Source organism: Protopterus annectens, chromosome 6.part0 (genome assembly GCF_019279795.1).
Source record: "Protopterus annectens isolate FY-2018-M chromosome 6.part0, PAN1.0, whole genome shotgun sequence".
NCBI classification, from domain to species: domain Eukaryota; kingdom Metazoa; phylum Chordata; order Ceratodontiformes; family Protopteridae; genus Protopterus; species Protopterus annectens.
The window spans coordinates 99,246,690-99,269,959 of record NC_056737.1 but is presented as its reverse complement, the minus strand read 5'-3'; positions in this window follow the sequence as shown (position 1 = coordinate 99,269,959).

Here is a 23,270-nt window from a genome sequence, read left to right as displayed (position 1 = left end):
ATAAAATAATGTTCTTTTAAAAAATATTAAGAATTGATCCATAACAGTTATAATAATTTGCCATTAAATTACTCATATAATGCTTCATAGAATACTTATTCCTGGTCAACAACAATTCATAAGTGTGCATGGAGAACAGGAGGCTTAATGGGGATGTTGTCATTCATTCATAAAATACTACTGCGTTTATCTGCTTATTTATTCATCTCAAGTATGCAAGTATTCAGCAGAAATAATTTTAGAGATAAGGGACTAAGACTTTAAGGCACAAAGAAACCATCTAGGCTAAGACTTCTACACCAAATATCAACGAAGTGAGAAGAATAAACCCACTAACTGCAGACACAGAGAGAGCTCACAATTTTCAGTGAACAAATAAATAAGCAGTACTATTGTTAACACAATATTCAATGAAACAATAAAACAGGAAAAAAATGCAGTACTATCTTATAACACTGCAAGTTTGTACTTACCTAAGCTTGTAATAAAGAGTATGCAGCTCAAGTATGCAACTATTCGGCAGAAATAATTTCAGAGATAAGGGACTGAGACTTTAAGGCACAGAAAAACTGTCTAGGCTAATACTTCTACACCGAGTATCAATGAAGTGAGAAGAATAAGCCCACTAATTGCATTCACAGAGAGAGCTCACAATTTTCAGTGAACAAATAAATAAGCAGTACTATTGTTAACACAGTATTCAATGAAACAAGAAAACAGAAAAAATAAACTGCAGTACTATCTTATACCACTGCAAGTTTGTACTTATCTCAGCTTTTAATAAAGTTAATACAGCTCAAGTATGCAACTATTCAGCAGAAATAATTTCAAAAATAAGGGACTAAATATTTAAGGCACAGAAAAACCATCTAGGCTAAGACTTCTACATCGAATATCAATGAAGTGAGAAGAATAAACCCACTAACTGCAGACGCAGAGAGAGCTCATAATTTTCAGTGAACAAATAAATAAGCAGATACATTTTTGACACAATATTCAATGAAAGAATAAAACAGAAAAAAATAAAATTCAGTACTATCTTATAACACTGCATGTTTCTACATATCTCAGCTTGTAATAAAGAGTATGTGGCTCAAGTATGCAACTATGCAACAGAAATAATTTCAGAGATAAGGGACTAAGACTGTAAGGCACAGAGAAACCCACTAGTCTAAGACGTCTTCACTGGATATCAATAAAGTGAGAAGAATAAGCCCACTAACTGCAGAAACAGAAAGAGCTCACAATTTTTAGTAAATAAATAAATAAGCAGATAAATGCAGTACTATTTTTAACAAAATATTCAATGAAACAATAAAACAAAAAAATGAAGTACTATCTTATAACACTGCAAGTTTGCACACAAGTAAAATGAAAGCATCAAATACGCTTCTTCAAGCACAAATAAACAATAAATCCCCATGGTGATCAGGTACTAAAAAACACACTCCTTTAATAGAAAATTACATGTATTTAGTGCTTTCATCCACATCAAGTGGACTTCATCAGAATACATATAAATAAAGCACTCAAAGTTTATATAACATTTTACTTTTAGCGCCAATTGTTACTGATCCAATGGAAATCTGAGAATGTTTTAAAGAAATATTACTATGTGAATTCTAATAATCCATGATTGCCATAATTTCTGAATCCATTTATAAATATTAACCCTCACCATAACACACAATATGATCATGAATAATACATTCTAAACATACGCATGAATTCATATATATATATATATATATATATATATATATATATATATATATATTTTAAATGTTTGACAAATATTTACAAAACATTTAAAAAGCATTTTAACAGAACTTTAGTAAAAATTCATGAAGCTGTGTAGATAAACCAAACAACATAGTAACTGTTATAAAATAATGTTCTTTTAAAAAATATTAAGAATTGATCCATAACAGTTATAATAATTTGCCATTAAATTACGCATATAATGCTTCATAGAATACTTATTTCTGGTCAACAAGAATTCATAAGCATGCATGGAGAATAGGATTAATGGGGATGTCGTCATTCATTCATAAAATACTACTGCGTTTATCTGCTTATTTATTTATTTATTTTGGGAGCTATCTCTGTGTCTGCAGTTAGTGGGTTTATTCTTCTCACTTCATTGATATTTGGTGTAGAAGACTTAGCCTTGATGGTTTTTCTGTGCATTAAAGTCTTAGTCACTTATCTCTGAAATTATTTCTGCTGAATAGTTACATACTTGAGCTGCATCAACTTTATTATAAACTGAGATAAATACAAACTTGCACTGTTATAAAATAGTACTGCATTTTTTTTCTGTTTTATTGTTTCATTGAATATTGTGTTAAAAATACGAAACAATAAAACAGAAAAAATAAAATGCAGTACTATCTTATAACACTGCAAGTTTGTACTTATCTCAGCGTATAATAAAGTTGATGTAGCTCAAGTATGCAACTATTCGGAATAAATAGTTTCAGATATAAAGGACAAAGACTTTAAGGAACAGAGAAACCCTATAGGCTAAGACTACTACACCGAATATCAATGAAGTGAGAAGAATAAACCCCGTAAAAGCAGACACAGAGAGAGTTCACAATTTTCAGTGAACAAATAAATAAGCAGATAAATTCAGTACTATTTTAACACAACATTCAATGAAACAAACAGAAAAAATAAAATGCAGTACTTTCTTATAACACTGCAAGTTTGTACTTTTCTCAGCTTGTAATAAAGTTGATGCAGCTCAAGCATGCAACTATTCAGCAAAAATAATTTCAGAGATAAGGGGCTAAGACTTTAAGGCACAAAGAAACACTCTAGGCTAAGACGTCTACAGCAAATATCAACGAAGTGAGAAGAATAAACCCACTAACTGCACACACAGAGAGGGTTCACAGTTTTCAGTAAACAAATAAATAAGCAGATAAATGCAGTGCTATTTTTAACACAATAATCAATGAAACAATAAAACAGGAAAAACAAAATGCAGTAGTATCTTATAACACTGCAGGTTTGTAAGCTTGTAATAAAGGGTATGTAGCTAAATTATACAACCATTCAGCAGAAATAATTTCAGACATAAGTCACTAAGACTTTAAGGCACAGAGAAGCACTCTAGACTAAGACTTCTACATTGGGTATGAATGAAGTGAGAAGAATAAACCCACTAACTGCAGACACAGAGAGAGAGCTCACAATTTTCAGTGAACAAATAAATAAGCAGTACTATTGTTAACACAATATTCAATGAAACAATAAAACAGAAAACATAAAATGCAGTACTATCTTATAACACTGCAAGTTTGTACTTATCTCAGCTTGTAATAAAGTTAATTCAGCTTAAGTATGCAACTATTAAGCAGAAATAATTTCAAAGATTAGGGACTAAATATTTAAGGCACAGAAAAAGCCTCTAGGCTAAAACTTCTACACCAAATATCAATGAAGTGAGAAGAATAAACCCACTAACTGCAGACACAGAGAGAGCTCACAATTTTCAGTGAACAAATAAATCAGCAGATAAATGCAGTACTATTTTTACACAATATTCATTGAAACAAAAAAAACAGGAAAAAAATGGAGTACTGTCTTATAACACTGCAAGTTTGTACTTATCTTAGCATGTAATAAAGTTGATGCAGCTCAAGTATGAAACTATTCTGCAGAAATAATTTCAGAGATAAGGCACTAAGACTTTAAGGCACAGAGAAACACTCTAGGCTAAGACTTCTATACCGAATATCAATGAAGTGAGAAGAATAAGATCACTAATTGAAGACACAGAGAGAGCACACAATTTTCAGTGAACAAATAAAGAAGCAGTACTATTTTTAACACAATATTCAATGAAACAAGAAAACAGAAAAAATAAAATGCAGTACTATGTTATAACACTGCAAGTTTGTACTTAGCTTGTAATAAAGTTAATACAGATCAAGTATGCAACTATTCAGCAGAAATAATTTTAAAGATAAGGGACTAAATATTTAAGGCACAGAAAAACCTTCTAGGCTAAGACTTCTACACCGAATATCAATGAAGTGAGAAGAATAAACCCACTAACTGCAGACACAGAGAGAGCTTACAATTTTCAGTGAACAAATAAATAAGCAGCTAAATGCAGTACTATTTTTAACACAATATTCGATGAAACAAAAAAAAAACAGGAAAAAAATGCAGTACTACCATATAACACTGCAAGTCTGTACTTATCTCAGCCTGTAATAAAGTTGATGCAGCTCAAGTATGCAACTATTCATCAGAAATAATTTCAGTTATAAGGGATTAAGACTTTAAGGCACAGAGAAACCCTCTAGGCTAAGACTTCTACACCAAATATCAATGAAGTGATAAGAATAAACCCACTAACTGCAGACACAGAGAGAGCTCACAATTTTCAGTGAACAAATAAATAAGCAGATACATGCAGTACTATTTTTGACACAATATTCAATGAAACAATAAAAGAGAAAAAAATAAAATTCAGTACTATCTTAGAACACTGCAAGTTTTTACATATCTCAGCTTGTAATAAAGTTGATGTGACTCAAGTATGCAACTATGCAACAAAAATAATTTCAGACAAAAGGGACTAAGACTTTAAGACACAGAGAAACCCATTACTCTTAGACGTCTTCACTGGATATCAATGAAGTGAGAAAAATAAGCCCACTAACTGCAGACACAGAAAGAGATCACAATTTTTAGTAAACAAATAAATAAACAGATATATGCAGTGCTATTTTTAACAAAATATTCAATGAAACAATAAAACAAAAAAATGCAGTACTGTCTTATAACACTGCAAGTTTGCTCACAAGTAAAATGAAAGCACCAAATACGCTGCTTCAAGCACACATAAACAATAAATCCCCATGGTGATCAGGTACTAAAAAACACACTCCTTTAATAAAACATTACATGTATTTAACGCTTTCATCCACATCAAGTGGACTTCATCAGAATACATATAAATAAAGCACTGAAAGTTTATATAACATTTTGTTTTGGCGCCAGTTGTTACTGGTCCAACGGAAATCTGAAAATGTTTTAAAGAAATATTACTCTGTGAATTCTAATAATCCATTATCTCCATAATTTCTGAATCCATTTATAAATATTAACCCTCACCATAACACACAATATGATCGTGAATAATACATTCTAAACATATGTATGAATTCATACATATATATAAATATATTTGAAAAATGTTTGAAAACATTTACAAAGCATTTAAAAAGCATTTTAACAGAACTTTAGTAAAAATTCATGAAGTTATGTAGAAAAAGCAAACAACATACTAACTGTTATAAAATAATGTTCTTTTAAAAAATATTAAGAATTGATCCATAACAGTTATAATAATTTGCCATTAAATTACTCATATAATGCTTCATAGAATACTTATTCCTGGTCAACCACAATTCATAAGCGTGCATGTAGAATAGGCTTAATGGGGATGTTGTCATTCATTCATAAAATACTATGGCGTTTATCTGCTTATTTATTCATCTCAAGTATGCAAGTATTCAGCAGAAATAATTTTAGAGATAAGGGACTAAGACTTTAAGGCACAAAGAAACCCTCTAGGCTAAGACTTCTACACCAAATATCAATGAAGTGAGAAGAATAAACCCACTAACTGCAGACACAGAGAGAGCTCACAATTTTCAGTGAACAAATGAATAAGCAGTACTATTGTTAACACAATATTCAATGAAACAATAAAACAGGAAAAACAAAATGCAATACTATCTTATAACACTGCAAGTTTGTACTTATCTAAGCTTGTAATAAAGAGTATGCAGCTCAAGTGTGCAACTATTCAGCAGAAATAATTTCAGAGATAAGGGACTGAGACTTTAAGGCACAGAAAAACTGTCTAGGCTAATACTTCTACACCGAGTATCAATGAAGTGAGAAGAATAAACCCACTAACTGCAGACACAGAGAGAGAGCTCACAATTTTCAGTGAACAAATAAATAAGCAGTACTATTGTTAACACAACATTCAATGAAACAATAAAACATAAAACATAAAATGCAGTACTGTTTTATAACACTGCAAGTTTGTACTTATCTCAGCTTGTAATAAAGTTAATGCAGCTCAAGTATGCGATTATTCAGCAGAAATAACTTCAAAGATAAGGGACTAAATATTTAAGGCACAGAGAAACCCTCTAGGCTAAGACTTATACACCGAATATCAATGAAGTGAGAAGAATAAGCCCACTAATTGCATTCAGAGAGAGAGCTCACAATTTTCAGTGAGCAAATAAATAAGAAGTACTATTGTTAACACAACATTCAGTGAAACAATAAAACATAAAATGCAGTACTATTTTATAACACTGCAAGTTTGTACTTATCTCAGCTTGTAATAAAGTTAATACAGCTCAAGTATGCAACTATTCAGCAGAAATAATTTCAAAAATAAGGGACTAAATATTTAAGGCACAGAAAAACCCTCTAGGCTAAGACTTCTACATCGAATATCAATGAACTGCGAAGAATAAACCCACTAACTGCAGATGCAGAGAGAGCTCACAATTTTCAGTGAACAAATAAATAAGCAGATACATGCAGTACTATTTTTGACACAATATTCAATGAAACAATAAAACAGAAAAAAATAAAATTCAGTACTATCTTATAACACTGCATGTTTCTACATATCTAAGCATGTAATAAAGCTGATGTGGCTTAAGTATACAACTATGCAACAGAAATAATTTCAGAGATAAGGGACTAAGACTTTAAGGCACAGAGAAACCCACTAGTCTAAGACGTCTTCACTGGATATCAATAAAGTGAGAAGAATAAGCTCACTAACTGCAGACACAGAAAGAGCTCACACTTTTTAGTAAATAAATAAATAAGCAGATAAATGCAGTACTATTTTTAACAAAATATTCAATGAAACAATAAAACAAAAAAACAAAGTACTATCTTATAACACTGCAAGTTTGCACACAAGTAAAATGAAAGCACGAAACACGCTGTTTCAAGCACAAATAAACAATAAATCCCCATGGTCATCTGGTACTAAAAAACACACTCCTTTAATAAAAAATTACATGTATTTAGCGCTTTCATCCACATCAAGTGGACTTCATCAGAATGCATATAAATAAAGCACTGAAAGTTTATATAACATTTTGCTTTGCCGACAATTGTTACTGGTCCAACGGAAATCTGAGAATGTTTTAAAGAAATATTACTATGTAAATTCTAATAATCCATGATCTCCATAATTTCTGAATCCATTTATAAATATTAACCCTCACCATAACAAAGAATATGACGGTGAATAATACATTCTAAACATATGCATGAATTCATATATAAATATATTTGAAAAATGTTTGAAAAAGATTTACAAAGCATTTTAACAGAACTTTAGTAAGAATTCATGAAGCTATGTAGATAAACTAAACAACATAGTAACTGTTATAAAATAATGTTCTTTTAAAAAATATTAAGAATTGATCCATAACAGTTATAATAATTTGCCATTAAATTACTCATATAATGCTTCATAGAATACTTTTTCCTGGTCAACAAAAATTCATAACCGTGCATGGAGAATAGGCTTAATGGGGATGTTGTCATTCATTCATAAAATACTACTGTGTTTATCTGCTTATTTATTTGTTCACTGAAAATTGTGAGCTAACTCTGTGTCTGCAGTTAGTGTGTTTATTCTTCTCACTTCATTGGTATTTGGTGTAGAAGACTTAGCCTTGATGGTTTCTCTGTGCATTAAAGTCTTAGTCACTTACCTCTGAAATTATTTCTGCTGAATAGTTGCATACTTGAACTGCATCAACTTTATTACAAACTGAGATAAGTACAAACTTCCACTGTTATAAGATAGCACTGCATTTTTTTCTGTTTTATTGTTTCATTGAATATTGTGTTAAAAATATGAATCAATAAAACAGAAAGAATAAATTGCAGTACTATCTTATAACACTGCAAGTTTGTACTTATCTCAGCATATAATAAAGTTGATGCAGCTCAAGTATGCTACTATTCAGCAAAAAATAATTTCAGAGATAAAGGAGAAAGACTTTAAGGAACAGAGAAACCCTATAAGCTAATACTTCTACACTGAATATCAATGAAGTGAGAAGAATAAACCCAGTAAAAGCAGACACAGAGAGAGTTCACAATTTTCAGTGAACAATTAAATAAGCAGATAAATTCAGTACTATTTAAACACAATATTCAATGAAACAATAAAACAGAAAAAATAAAATGCATTACTTTCTTATAACACTGCGAGTTTGTACTTTTCTCAGCTTGTAACAAAGTTGATGCAGCTCAAGCATGCAACTATTCATCAAAAATAATTTCAGAGATAAGGGACTAAGACTTTAAGGTACAAAGAAACCCTCTAGGCTAAGACTTCTACACGGAATATCAATGAAATGAGAATAATAAGCCCAATAACTGCAGACACAGAGAGAGAGATCACAATTTTCAGTGAACAAATAAATAAGCAGATAAATGCAGTATTATTTGTAACACAATATTCAATGAAACAGTAAAATAGAAAAAATAAAATGCAGTACTATCTTATAACACTGCAAGTTTGTACTTAGCTTGTAATAAAGTCGATGCAGCTCAAGTATGCAACTATTCAGCCGGAATAATTTCAGGGAAAAGAAACTAAGACTTTAAGGCACAGAGAAACCCTCTAGGCTAAGATTTCTACACCGAATATCAATGAAGTGAGAAGAATAAACCCTCTAACTGCAGACACAGAGAGCGTTCACAATTTTCAGTGAGGAAATAAATAAGCAGATGCATGCAGTACTATTTCTGATGCAATATTCAATGAAACAATAAAAGAGAAAAAATAAAATTCAGTATTATCTTACAACACTGCACGTTTGTACATATCTCAGCTTGTAATAAAGTTGATGTGGCTCAAGTATGCAACTGTGCAACAGAAATAATTTCAGAGATAAGGGACTAAGACTTTAAGGCACAAAGAAACCCAGTAGTCTAAGACTTCTTCACCAGACATCAATAAAGTGAGACGAATAAACCCACTAAATGCAGACACAGAGAGAGCTCACAATTTTTAGTGAACAAATAAATAAGCAGATAAATGCAGTACTATTTTTAACAAAATATTCAATGAAACAATAAAACAAAAAATAAAATAAAATGCAGTACTATCTTATAACACTGCAAGTTTGTTCACAAGTAAAATGAAAGCACCAAATATGCTGCTTCAAGCTCAAATAAACAATAAATCCCCAAGGTAATCAGGTACTAAAAAACACACTCCTTTAATAAAAAATTCCATGTATTTAGAACTTTCATCCACATCAAGTGGACTTCATCAGAATACATATAAATAAAGCACTGAAAGTGTATATAACATTTTGCTTTGGTGCCAATTGTTACTGGTCCAATGGAAATGTCAGAACGTTTTAATGAAATATTGCTATGTGATTTCTAATAATTCATGATTTCCATCATTTCTGAATCCATTTATAAATATTAATCCTGACCATAACACACAATATGATCATAAATAATACATTGTAAGCATATGCATGAATATATATATATATATATATATATATATATATATATATATATATATATATATATATACATATAAATATATTTGAAAAATGTTTGAAAAACATTTACAAAGCATTTAAAAAGCATTTTAACAGAAATTTAGTAAAAACTCATGAAGCTATGTAGATAAACCAAACAACATTATTATAGTAACTGTTATAAAATAATGTTCTTTTAAAAAATATTAACAATTGATTCATAACAGTTATAATAATTTGCCATTAAATTACTCATATAATGCTTCATAGAATACTTATTCCTGGTCAACAACTATTCATAAGCATGCATGAGGATGTTGTCATTCATTCATAAAATACTACTGCGTTTATCAGCTTATTTATTTGTTCACTGAAAATTGTGAGCTATCTTTGTGTCTGCAGTTAGTGGGTTTATTCTTCTCACTTCATTGATATTCGGTGTAGAAGACAGTCTAGACGGTTTCTCTGTTCCTTAAAGTCTTAGTCACTTATCTCTGAAATTATTTCTGCTGAATAGTTGCATACTTGAGCTGCATCAACTTTATTACAAACTGAGATAAGTAAAAACTTGCAGTGTTATAAGATAGTACTGTATTTATTTCTGTTTTATTGTTTCATTGAATATTGTGTTAAAAATATGAAACAATAAAACAGAAAAAATAAAATGCAGTCCTATCTTATAACACTGCAAGTTTGTACTTATCTCAGCGTATAATAAAGTTCATGCAGCTCAAGTATGCAACTATTCAGCAAATATAATTTCAGAGATAAAGTACTAAGACTTTAAGGAACAGAGAAGGTGTAGGCTAAGACTTCTACACCGAATATCAATGAAGTGAGAAGAATAAGCCCACTAATTGCAGACACAGAGAGAGCTCACAATTTTCAGTGAACAAATAAATAAGCAGTACTATTGTTAACACAATATTTAATGAAACAAGAAAACAGAAAAAATAAAATGCAGTACTATCTTATAACACTGCAAGTTTGTACTTATCTCAGCTTGTAATAGACGGTATGCAGCTCAAGTATGCAACTGTTCAGCAGAAATAATTTTAGAGATAAGGGACTATGAATTTAGGGCACAGAGAAACCCTCTAGGCTAAGACTTCTACACCGAGTATCAATGAAGTTAGAAGAATAAACCTACTAACTGCAGACACAGAGAGAGCTCACAATTTTCAGTGAACAAATAAATAAGCATTACTATTGTTAACACAATATTCAATGAAACAAGAAAACAGAAAAAAATAAAATGCAGTACTATCTTATAACATTGCAAGTTTGTACTTATCTCAACTTGCAATAAAGTTGATGCAGCTGCAGAGTTGCAGATTATCAAAAATAATTTCAGAGATAAGGGACTAAAACTTTAAGGCACAGAGAAACCTACTTGTCTAAGACATCTTCACTGGATATCAATAAAGTGAGAAGAATAAGCCCACTAGTTGCAGACACAGAAAGAGCTGACAATTTTTAGTAAACAAATAAATAAGCAGATAAATGCAGTACTATTTTTAACAAAATATTCAATGAAACAATAAAACAAAAAAATGCAGTACTATCTTATAACACTGCAAGTTTGCACACAAGTAAATTGAAAGCACGAAACACGCTGCTTCAAGCACAAATAAACAATAAATCCCCATGGTCATCTGGTACTAAAAAACACACACCTTTAATAAAAAATTACATGTATTTAGCGCTTTCATCCACATCAAGTGGACTTCACCAGAATGCATATAAATAAAGCACTGAAAGTTTATATAACATTTTGCTTTGCCGACAATTGTTACTGGTCCAACGGAAATCTGAGAACGTTTTAAAAAAATATTACTATGTGAATTCTAATAATCCATGATCTCCATAATTTCTGAATCCATTTATAAATATTAACCCTCACCATAACACACAATATGATCATGAATAATACATTCTAAACATATGTATGAATTCATATATAAATATATTTGAAAAATGTTTGAAAAACATTTGCAAAACATTTTAACAGAACTTTAGTAAGAATTCATGAAGCTATGTAGATAAACTAAACAACATAGTAACTGTTATAAAATAATGTTCTTTTAAAAAATATTAAGAACTGATCCATAACAGTTATAATAATTTGCCATTCAATTACTCATATAATGCTTCATAGAATACTTTTTCCTGGTCAACAAAAATTCATAACCGTGCATGGAGAATAGGCTTAATGGGGATGTTGTCATTCATTCATAAAATACTACTGCGTTTATCTGCTTATTTATTTGTTCACTGAAAATTGTGAGCTAACTCTGTGTCTGCAGTTAGTGTGTTTATTCTTCTCACTTCATTGATATTTGGTGTAGAAGACTTAGCCTAGATCTTTTCTCTGTGTATTAAAGTCTTAGTCACTTATCTTTGAAATTATTTCTGCTGAATAGTTGCATACTTGAACTGCATCAACTTTATTACAAACTGAGATAAGTACAAACTTGCACTGTTATAAGATAGTACTGCATTTTATTTCTGTTTTGTTTTATTGTTTCATATTTTAACACAATATTCAATGAAACAATAAAACAAAAAAAAAAATAAAATGCAGCACTATCTTATAACACTGCAAGTTTGTACTTATCTCAGTATATAATAAAGTTGATGCAGCTCAAGTATCCAAATATTCAGCAAAAATAATTTCAGAGATAAAGGACTAAGACTATAAGGAACAGAGAAACCCTAAAACTTCTACACCGAATATCAATGAAGCGAGAAGAATAAACCCTCTAACAGCGAGAGTTCACAATTTTCAATGAACAAATAAATAAACAGATAAATGCAGGACTTTTTTAACACAATATTCAATGAAACAATAAAATAGAAAAAATGAAATGCAGTACTATCTTAGAACACTGCAAGTTTGTACTTATCTCAACTTGTAATAAAGTTGATGCAGCTCAAGTATGCAACTATTCAGCAGAAATAATTTCAGAGATAAGGGACTGAGACTCGAATGCACAGAGAAACCCTCTAGGCTAAGACTTCTACACTGAATATAAATGAAGTGAGAAGAATAAACCGACTAACTGCAGACACAGAGAGAGCTCACAATTTTCAGTGAACAAATAAATAAGCAGATAAATGCAGTACTATTTTTAACACAATATTCAATGAAACAATAAAACAGAAAAAAATAAAATACAGTACTATCTTATAATACTGCAAGTATGCACTTTTCTCAGCTTGTAATAAAGTTGATGCAGCTCAAGTATGCACGTATTCAGCAGAAATAATTTCAGAGATAAAGGACTAAGACTTTAAGGCACAGAGAAACAATTTAGGCTAAGACTTCTACACAGAATATCAATGAAGTGAGAAAAATAAACTCACTAACTGCAGACACAGAGAGAGCTCACAATTTTCAGTGAACAAATAAATAAACAGATAAATGCAGGACTTTTTTAACACAATATTCAATGAAACAATAAAATAGAAAAAATAAAATGCAGTACTATCTTAGAACACTGCAAGTTTGTACTTATCTCAGCTTGTAATAAAGTTGATGCAGCTCAAGTATGCAACTATTCAGCAGAAATAATTTCAGAGATAAGGGACTAAGACTTGAATGCACAGAGAAACCCTCTAGGCTAAGACTTCTACACTGAATATAAATGAAGTGAGAAGAATAAACCGACTAACTGCAGACACAGAGAGAGCTCACAATTTTCAGTGAACAAATAAATAAGCAGATAAATGCAGTACTATTTTAACACAATATTCAATTAAACTGTAAAACAGAAAAAATAAAATGCAGTACTATCTTATAACACTGCAAGTTTGTACTTATCTCAGCATGTAATAAAGTTAATGCAGCTCAAGTATGCAACTATTCAGCAGAAATAATTTCAAAGAGAAGGGACTAAATATTTAATGCACAGAGAAACACTCTAGGCTAAGACTTCTACACTGAATATCAATGAAGTGAGAAGAATAAACCCACTAACTGCAGACACAGAGAGAGCTCACAATTTTCAGTGAACAAATAAATAAGCAGATAAATGCAGTACTATTTTTAACACAATATTCAATGAAACAGTAAAACAGAAAAAATAAAATGCAGTACTATCTTATAACTCTGCAAGTTTGTACTTAGCTTGTAATAAAGTTGATGCAGCTCAAGTATGCAACTATTCAGCAGAAATAATTTCAGAGATAAGGGACTAAGACTTTAAGTTACAGATAAACCCTCTAGGTTAAGTCTTCTACACCGAATATCAATGAAGTGAAAAGAATAAACCCACTAACTGCTTCGAGGAAGGGGGTGTTGTAGATGTACTCTATAAATCTGAGCTGAATGTCACTATAGATGTAATACAACCTCCTCAGATTATTAACTTAGAAATTCTTGCTACCAAATTGCAACTTAATAAAAATAAATGCATTAATATCATCTGTATGTACATTCCCCCAGGTAACAATATATCTACATTTGAAGATATCCTGCACTGGCTATCATGTCACTACCCCCAAGAAACCCTACTGCTTGGAGACTTTAACATAGACTGGGGCACCTGTTCCTCAGAATCCCCAACCACCCATATTAACTTGCATGCATTTACACAAATTATATCCACCCCTACCAGGATAGGTAAACCCAACCAAAAAGAAAGTATACTTGACTGGGTACTCATAAATAGTCACCCCCAACTGTACACCTCTGGTACCCTCCTTGATGGCCTAAGCGGTCACCTTCTCACATACGTAATTAAGCACAAAACCATTTATTCCCAACAACCCTTACTCAGAAAGGTTAGAAACAATAAAATCTTTGACCCTGCCAAATTCCAACAAGAACTAAACTCATGTAATTGGTCTATTCGAAAACACCTCCCTTAGAGGAAGCAGTAGCATACTTTAACAACAAATTCCTTGAGATCCTTGATTTGCATGCACCTGTTCATTCAAAGAGAACCAAGGCAAAAGCTGTGCCATGGCTTTCTAAAGAGTCTAAACTAAAAATTACCCTTAGAAACAAAGCATGGGCTTTGTGGCATTCTTCTAAAGACCCTCAAGATCACATTAAATACAGGCAATCCAGGAACAAAATGAAAAAATCAATTTTACAAGACAAAAAACAATACTACTGTAATTTACAGACAGTAAATCAAAATAACCCTCAGAAGTTTTGGGCAGGTTTAAATAATCTACTACATCCTGGACAAACTTTAACCCCAATCCCTGCTGCTACTATTGTAAAACCCCTGAAGATGTTTCTGATAGTTTTAACCAATTCTTTACTGAGACAAGTCAAGCCCTAGCTAGCCAACTACCTCCTAGCTCCCCTGGTCCTGAAAGTAGCACCCCTAGAAACCTACTCTCGTTCAGCTTCCAACCAGTTGCCACTTCACTTATCCATACCTTGATCAAAAAATTAAAACACACTACACTTTCTGCTGATCAACTCCCTGCCAAGTACCTACAAAAATCAGCTGATGCTATTGCTTACCCCGTCTCAACACTAATCAATCGAACCATAATAGAAGCTAAAATTCCCACCATCTGGAAACTATCCTATGTAATCCCACTTCACAAAGGAGGCAGCTCTACTGAATTCTCCAATTATAGGCCAATAGCTATAGTCTCTCCACTTGCAAAGATTATGGAAAAATGTATTCATAGACAACTCATGCACCACCTAATCCAGAATCACCTTATGGCAGACACTCAGCATGGCTTCCGTCCTCATCACAGCACTACTTCAGACCTCCTAGCCTTTACCAACACCATAAACCATAATCACAACAATAATTATATATACTCAGCCCTCTTCTTGGGTCTTTCCAAGGCATTCGATATGGTTGATCACCAACTTTTAATCCACACTCTGCAAACATTCTGTCTAGATACTGGAGCCCTTCAATAGTTTCAATCCTACCTGAATGGTCGACAGCAGGCTGTCTTCTGGCAGAACAAACTCTCTAACCTTCTACCTAACAGCCTTGGAGTACCACAAGGCTCTATACTAGGGCCCTTGCTGTTCTCCATCTTCATTAAAGACCTTTATACAGTCATCCCAAAAGTCAGCTGTATCCAATATGCTGATGACTCTACTCTGATTTGCTCAACCACATCTCCAGTAGAGTTATGGTCAGCTACCCAGACCACCTTTAATACAATAGAAAACTGGCTTTCTGAACATCGTCTGATCCTAAATCCCAAAAAAACTAAAATGCAGTTATTTTCACCAACACATAGGTCTACCGCTTTCACCTTTACCATAAAATCAAATGATGGCACAATAATCTCCCCTGACCCCTCTACAAAACTATTAGGTGTCATCATAGACAATAATCTAAAATTTGACCTACATGTTAACCAAACTATCAAAACCATCAATAAAAAACTAGAGTCACTTTACAGAATAAAAGCCTTCCTAACCCCTCCAGCTAAAATTGCCATAGCTCGCTCTCACCTTCTTTCAACCCTTCTGTATGCTTCCCCTCTACTCTTGAATTTAAACAAGACTGTCCTTAACAAACTCTCAATTTGTACAACCACATTGCCAGGTTTGCCACTGGGCTGCCTTTTAGGACACATCATTGCATCAATCTAAATCAGCTTGGGTGGCTTGAACTACCCAACTTAATCCAGTATAACCAAATGATTATGGCCTATAAAATCCTCTAAATCCGGACAATACTCCTGCACTTAAAAATATTATCACCCCCTATAACAATCCTAGACTGCTTCAATCCTCTAACAAACTATTAATTCAGAGTAGCAAAATTAATAACACAGCCGGTGATTCTCTCTTTGCAAACTCTGTAAGTAAATCCTGGAACTCTCTTCCAGCTGATATTACCTTACTTTCCACCTTAGGTCAATTTAAAACTAGACTCAAACAACATTTGTCACTTAACTGGCTATGTCAATGTATCAAGCCTGACTAACTCTCTCTAGAATGTGTAAAAATCTGTTAACCAGTTTACTGCGTAATTTAATTTAATCCTGACTTGTGCTCAGGATTAACTGTAACCTGTGGAACTTGTTTAACTTGCTTACTTATGTAATCTCTGTAAATAGTCTGTTTGTAATATGTAATGCTGGCTTTATGTAATGCTGTATCTGTTTACCCTTGGAGCTTTTCTCCCCGGGCCTCCGCTGAAAATGGACATGCATCCAGTCGGACTATCCTGGTCAACAAATGTAAAATAAAAAAAATAAATAAACTGTAGATAGAGAGAGCACGCAATTTTCTCTGAAAAAATAAATAAGCAGATACATGCAGTACTATTTTTGACACAATATTCAATGAAACAATAAAACAAAAAATAAAATTCAATACTATCTTATAACACTGCATATTTGTACATATCTCAGCTTGTAATAAAGTTGATGTGGCTCAAGTATGCAACTATACAACAGAAATAATTTCAGAGATATTGGGACTAAGACTTTAAGGCACAGAGAAACCCACTAGTCTAAGACTTCTTCACCAGATATCAATAAAGCGAGAATAATAAACCCACTAACTGCAGACACAGAGAGAGCTTACAATTTTCAGTGAACAAATAAATAAGCAGATAAATGCAGTACTATTTTTAACAAAATACTCAATGAAACAATAAAACAAAAAAAATAAAATGTAGTACTACCTTATAAGACTGCAAGTTTGTACACAAGTAAAATGAAAGCACTAAATACTCTGTGTCAAGCACAAATAAACAATAAATACCCAAGGTGATCAGGTACTAAAAAACACACTACTTTAATAAAAAAATTACATGTATTTTGCGCTTTCATCCACATCAAGTGGACTTCATCAGAATACATATAACTAAAGCACAGAAAGTTTATATAACATTTTGCTTTGGTGCCAATTGTTACTGGACCAATAGAAATGTGAGAACATTTTAAAGAAATATTACTATATGAATTCTAATAATCCATGATCTCCGTCATTTCTGAATGCATTTATAAATACTAACCCTCACTATAACACACAATATGACCATGAATAATATATTCTAAACATATGCATGAATTCATATATATATATAAATGTATTCGAAAAATGTTTAAAAAACATTTGCAAAGCATTTAAAAAGCATTTTCACAGAACTTTAATAAAAACTCATGAAGCTTTGTGGATAAACCAAACAACATTATTATAGTAACTGTTATAAAATAATGTTCTTTTTAAAAATATTAAGAATTGATCCATAACAGTTATAATAATTTGCCATTAAATTACTCATATAATGCTTCATAGAATACTTATTCCTGGTTAAGAACAATTTATAAGTGTGCATGGAGAATAGGCTTAATGGGGATGTTGTCATTCATTCATAAAATACTACTGCGTTTATCTGCTTATTTATTTGTTCACTGAAAAGTGTGAGCTATCTCTGTGTCTGCAGTTAGTGGGTTTATTCTTCTCACTTCATTGATATTCGGTGTAGAAGTCTTAGCCTAGATGGTTTCTCTGTGCCTTAACGTCTTAGTCACTTATCTCTGAAAAATTTTCTGCTGAATAGTTGCATATTTGAGTTGCATCAACTTTATTACAAACTGAGATAAGTACAAACTTGCAGTGTTATAAGATAGTACTGCATTATTTTCTGTTTTATTGTTTCATTGAATATTGTGTTAAAAATATGAAACAATAAAACAGAAAAAATAAAATGCAGTACTATCTTATAACACTGCAAGTTTGTACTTATCTCAGCGTATAATAAAGTTGATGCAGCTCAAGTATGCAAATATTCAGCAAAAATAATTTCAGAGATAAAGGACTAAGACTTTAAGGCACAGAGAAACCCTCTAGGCTAAGTCTTCTACACCGAATATCAATGAAGTGAGAAGAATAAACCCACTAACTGCAGACAGAGAGAGAGCTCACAATTGTCAGTGAAAAAATAAATAAGCAGATAAAGAAAGTACTATTTTTAACACAATATTCAACGAAACAATAAAACAGAAAAAATAAAATGCAGTACTATCTTAAAACACTGCAAGTTTGTACTTATCTCTGCTTGTAATAAAGTTGATGCAGCTCAAGTATGCAACTATTCAGCATAAATAATTTCAGAGATAAGGCACTAAGACTTTAAGGCACAGAGAAACACTCTAGGCTAAGACTTCTACACCGAATATCAATGAGGTCAGAAGACTAAGTCCACTAACTGCAGACACAGAGAGACCTCGCAATTTTCAGTGAGCAAGTAAATAAGCAGATAAATGCAGCACTTTTTAACACAATATTCAATGAAACAATACAACAGAACAAATAAAATGCAGTACTATCTTATAACACTGCAAGTTTGTACTTATCTCAGCTTGTAAAAGACAGTATGCAGCTCAAGTATGCAACTATTCAGCAGAAATAATTTCAGAGATAAGGGACTAAGAATTTAAGGCACAGAGAAACCCTCTAGGCTAAGACTTCTACACTGAGTATCAAAGAAGGGAGAAGAATAAACCCACTAACTGCAGACAGAGAGAAAGCTCACAATTTTCAGTGAACAAATGCATAAGCAGCACTATTGTTAACACAATATTCAATGAAACAAGAAAACAGACAAAATAAAATGCAGTACTATTTTATAAAACTACAAGTTTGTACTTAGCTTGTAAAAAAGTTGATGCAGCTCATGTATGCAACTATTCAGCAGAAATAAATTCAGAGATAAGGGACTAAGACTTGAAGGCACAGAGAAACCCTCTAGTCTAAGACTTCAACACCGAATATCAATGAAGTGATAAGAATAAACCCACTAACTGCAGACACAGAGAGAGCCCACAATTTTCAGTGAACAAATAAATAAGCAGATAAATGCAGTACTATCTTTAACACAATATTCAATGAAACTGTAAATCAGAAAAAATAAAATGGAATACTATCTTATAACACTGCAAGTTTGTACTTAGCTTGTTATAAAGTTGATGCAACTCAAGTATGCAACTATTCAGCAGAAATAATTTCAGAGATAAGAGACTAAGACTTTAAAGCACAGAGAAACCCTCTAGGCTATGACGTCTACACCGAATATCAATGAAGTGTGAAGAATAAACCCACTAAGTGCAGACACAGAAAGAGCTCACAATTTTCAGTGAACAAATATATAAGCAGATACATGCAGTACTAGTTTGACACAATATTCAACGAAACAATAAAACAGAAAAAAAAAATAAAATTCAGTACTATCTTATAACACTGCAAGTTTGTAGATATCTCAGCTTGTAATAAAGTTGATGTGGCTCAAATATGCAACTATGCAACAGAAATAATTTCAGAGATAAGGCACTAAGTCTTTAAGGCAGAGAGAAACACTGTAGGCTACGACTTCTACACTAAATATCAATGAAGTGAGAAGAATAAGCCCACTAACTGCAGACATAGAGAGAGAGCTCACAATTTTCAGTGAACAAATAAATAAGCAGATAAATGCACTACTATTTTTAACACAATATTCAATGAAACAAAAAAAATGAAAGAAAATGCAGAACTATCTTATTACACTGCAAGTTTGCACTTAGCTTATAATAAAGTTGATGCAGCTCATCTATTCAACTATTCAGCAGAAATAATTTCAGAGATAAGAGACTAAGACATTAAGACACAGAGAAACCCTTTAGGATAAGACTTCTACACCGAATACCATTGAAGTGAGAAGAATATACCACTAACTGCAGACACAGAGAAAGCTCACAATTTTCAGTGAACAAATAAATAAGCATGTAAATGCAGTACTATTTTAACACAATATTCAATGAAACAAAACAGAAAAAACAAAATGCAGTACTATCTTATAACACTTCAACTTTGTACTTATCTCAGCTTGTAATAAAATTGATGCAGCTCAAGTATGCAACTATTCAGCAGAAATAATTTTAGAGATAAGGCACTAAGACTTTAAGGCAGGGAGAAACACTCTAGGCTACGACTTCTACACCGAATATCAATGAAGTGAGAAGAATAAGCCCACTAACTGCAGACATAGAGAGAGCTCACAATTTTCAATGAACAAATAAATAAACAGACAAATGCAGCACTTTTTTAACACAATATTCAATGAAACAATAAAACAGAAAAAATAAAATTCAGTACTATCTTATAACACTGCAAGTTTATACTTATCTCAGCTTGTAATAAAGTTGATGCAGCTCAAGTATGCAGCTATTTAGCAGAAATAATTTCAGAGATAAGGAACAAAGACTTTAAGGCACAGATAAACCCTCTAGGCTAACATTTCTACACCGAATATGAATGAAGGTAGAAGAATAAACCCACTAACTGCAGACACAGAGAGAGCTCACAATTTACAGTGAACAAATAAATAAGTAGATACATGCAGTACTATTTTTGACACAATATTATATGAAACAATAAAACAGAAAAAAATAAAATTCAGTACTAACTTATAACACTGCAATTTTGTACATATCTCAGCTTGTAATAAAGTGGATGTGGCTCAAGTATGCAACTATGTAACAGATATAATTTCAGAGATAAGGGACCAAGACGTTAAGGCACAGAGAAACCCACTAGTCTAAGACTTTTTCACCGGATATCAATAAAGCGAGAATAATAAACCCACTAACTGCAGACACACAGAGAGCTCACAATTTTCAGTGAACAAATAAATAAGCAGATAAATGCAATACTATTTTTAATAAAATATTCAATGAAACAGTAAAACAAAACAAATAAAATGCAGCACTATCTTATAACACTGCAAGTTTGTACACAAGTAAAATGAAAGCACCAAATACACTGTTTCAAGCACAAATAAACAATAAATCCTCAAGGTGATCAGGTACTAAAAAACATACTCCTTTAAAAAAAATTACATATATTTATCGCTTTTAACCACATCAAGTGGACTTCATCAGAATACATATAAATAAAGCTCTGAAAGATTATAGAATATTTTGCTTTGGCGCCAACTGTTACTTGACAAATGGAAATGTGAGAATTCTAATAATCCATGATCTCCGTCATTTCTGAATCCATTTATAAATATTAACCCTCACTATAACACACAATATGATCATGAATAATACATTTTAAACATATGCATGAATTTATATATATATATATATATATATATATATATATATATATATATATATTTGAAAAATATTTGAAAAACATTTACAAAGCATTTAAAAAAGCATTTTAACAGAACTTTAGTAAAAACTCATGAAGCTATGTAGATAAACCAAACATTATTATAGTAACTGTTATGAAATAATGTTCCTTTTAAAAATACTAAGAATTGATCCGTAACAGTTATAATAATTTGCCATTAAATTACTCATATAATGCTTCATAGAATACTTATTCCTGGCCAACAACACTTCATAAGCATGCATGGAGAATAGGCTTAATGGGGATGTTGTCATTCATTCATAAAATTCTACTGCGTTTACCTGCTTATTTATTTGTTCACTGAAAATTGTGAGGTATCTCTATGTCTGCAGTTAGTGGGTTTATTCTTCTCACTTTTATTTTATTTATTTATTTATTTATTTATATTTGTTGACAGGGAGTGTCCAGCTGGATGTAGGTCCATTTTGAGCGGAGGCCCAGGGAGAAAAACTATTTTTAACACAATATTCAATGAAACAATAAAAAAGAAAAAAAGAAAACGCAGAACTATCTTATAATGCTGCAAGTTTGTAGTTATCTCAGCTTGTAATAATGTTGATGCAGCTCAAGTATGTAACTATTCAGTGGAAATAATTTCAGAGATAAGGGACTAAGACTTTAAGGCACAGAGAAACCCACTAATCTAAGACTTCTTCACAGAATATCAATGAAGTGAGAAGAATAAACCCACTAACTGCAGACACAGAGAGAGCTCACAATTTTCAGTGAACAAATAAATAAGCAGATAAATGCAGTACTATTTTTAACAAAATATTCAATGAAACAATAAAACAGAAAAAAATAAAATGCAGTACTATCTTATAACCCTGCAAGTTTGTACACAAGTAAAACGAAAGCACCAAATACGCTGCTTCAAGCACAAATAAACAATAAATCCCCAAGGTGATCAGGTACTAAAAAACAAACTCCTTTAATAAAAAATCACATGTATTTAGCACTTTCATCCACATCAAGTGGACTTCATCAGAATACATATAAATAATGCACTGAAAGTTTATATAACATTTTGCTTGGCGCCAGTTGTTACTGGACCAATGGAAATGTGAGAATGTTTTAAAGAAATATTACTATGTGAATTCTAATAATCCATGATCTCCATCATTTGTGAATCCATTGATAAATATTAACCCTCACCATAACAGACAATATGACAGTGAATAATGCATTCTAAACATATGCATGAATTCATATATATATATATATATATATATATATATATATATATATAAATGTATTTGAAAAATGTTTGAAAAACATTTACAAAGCATTTAAAAAGCATTTTAACAGAACTTTAGTAAAAACTCATGTTGCTATGTAGATAAACCAAACAACATTATTAAACTAACTGTTATGAAATAATGTTCTTTTTAAAAATATTAAGAATTGATCCATAACAGTTATACTAATTTGCCATTAAATTACTGATATACTGCTTTATAGAATACTTATTCCTGGTCAACAACAATTCATAAGTGTGCATGGAGAATATGCTTAATGGGGATGTTGTCATTCATTCATAAAATACTACT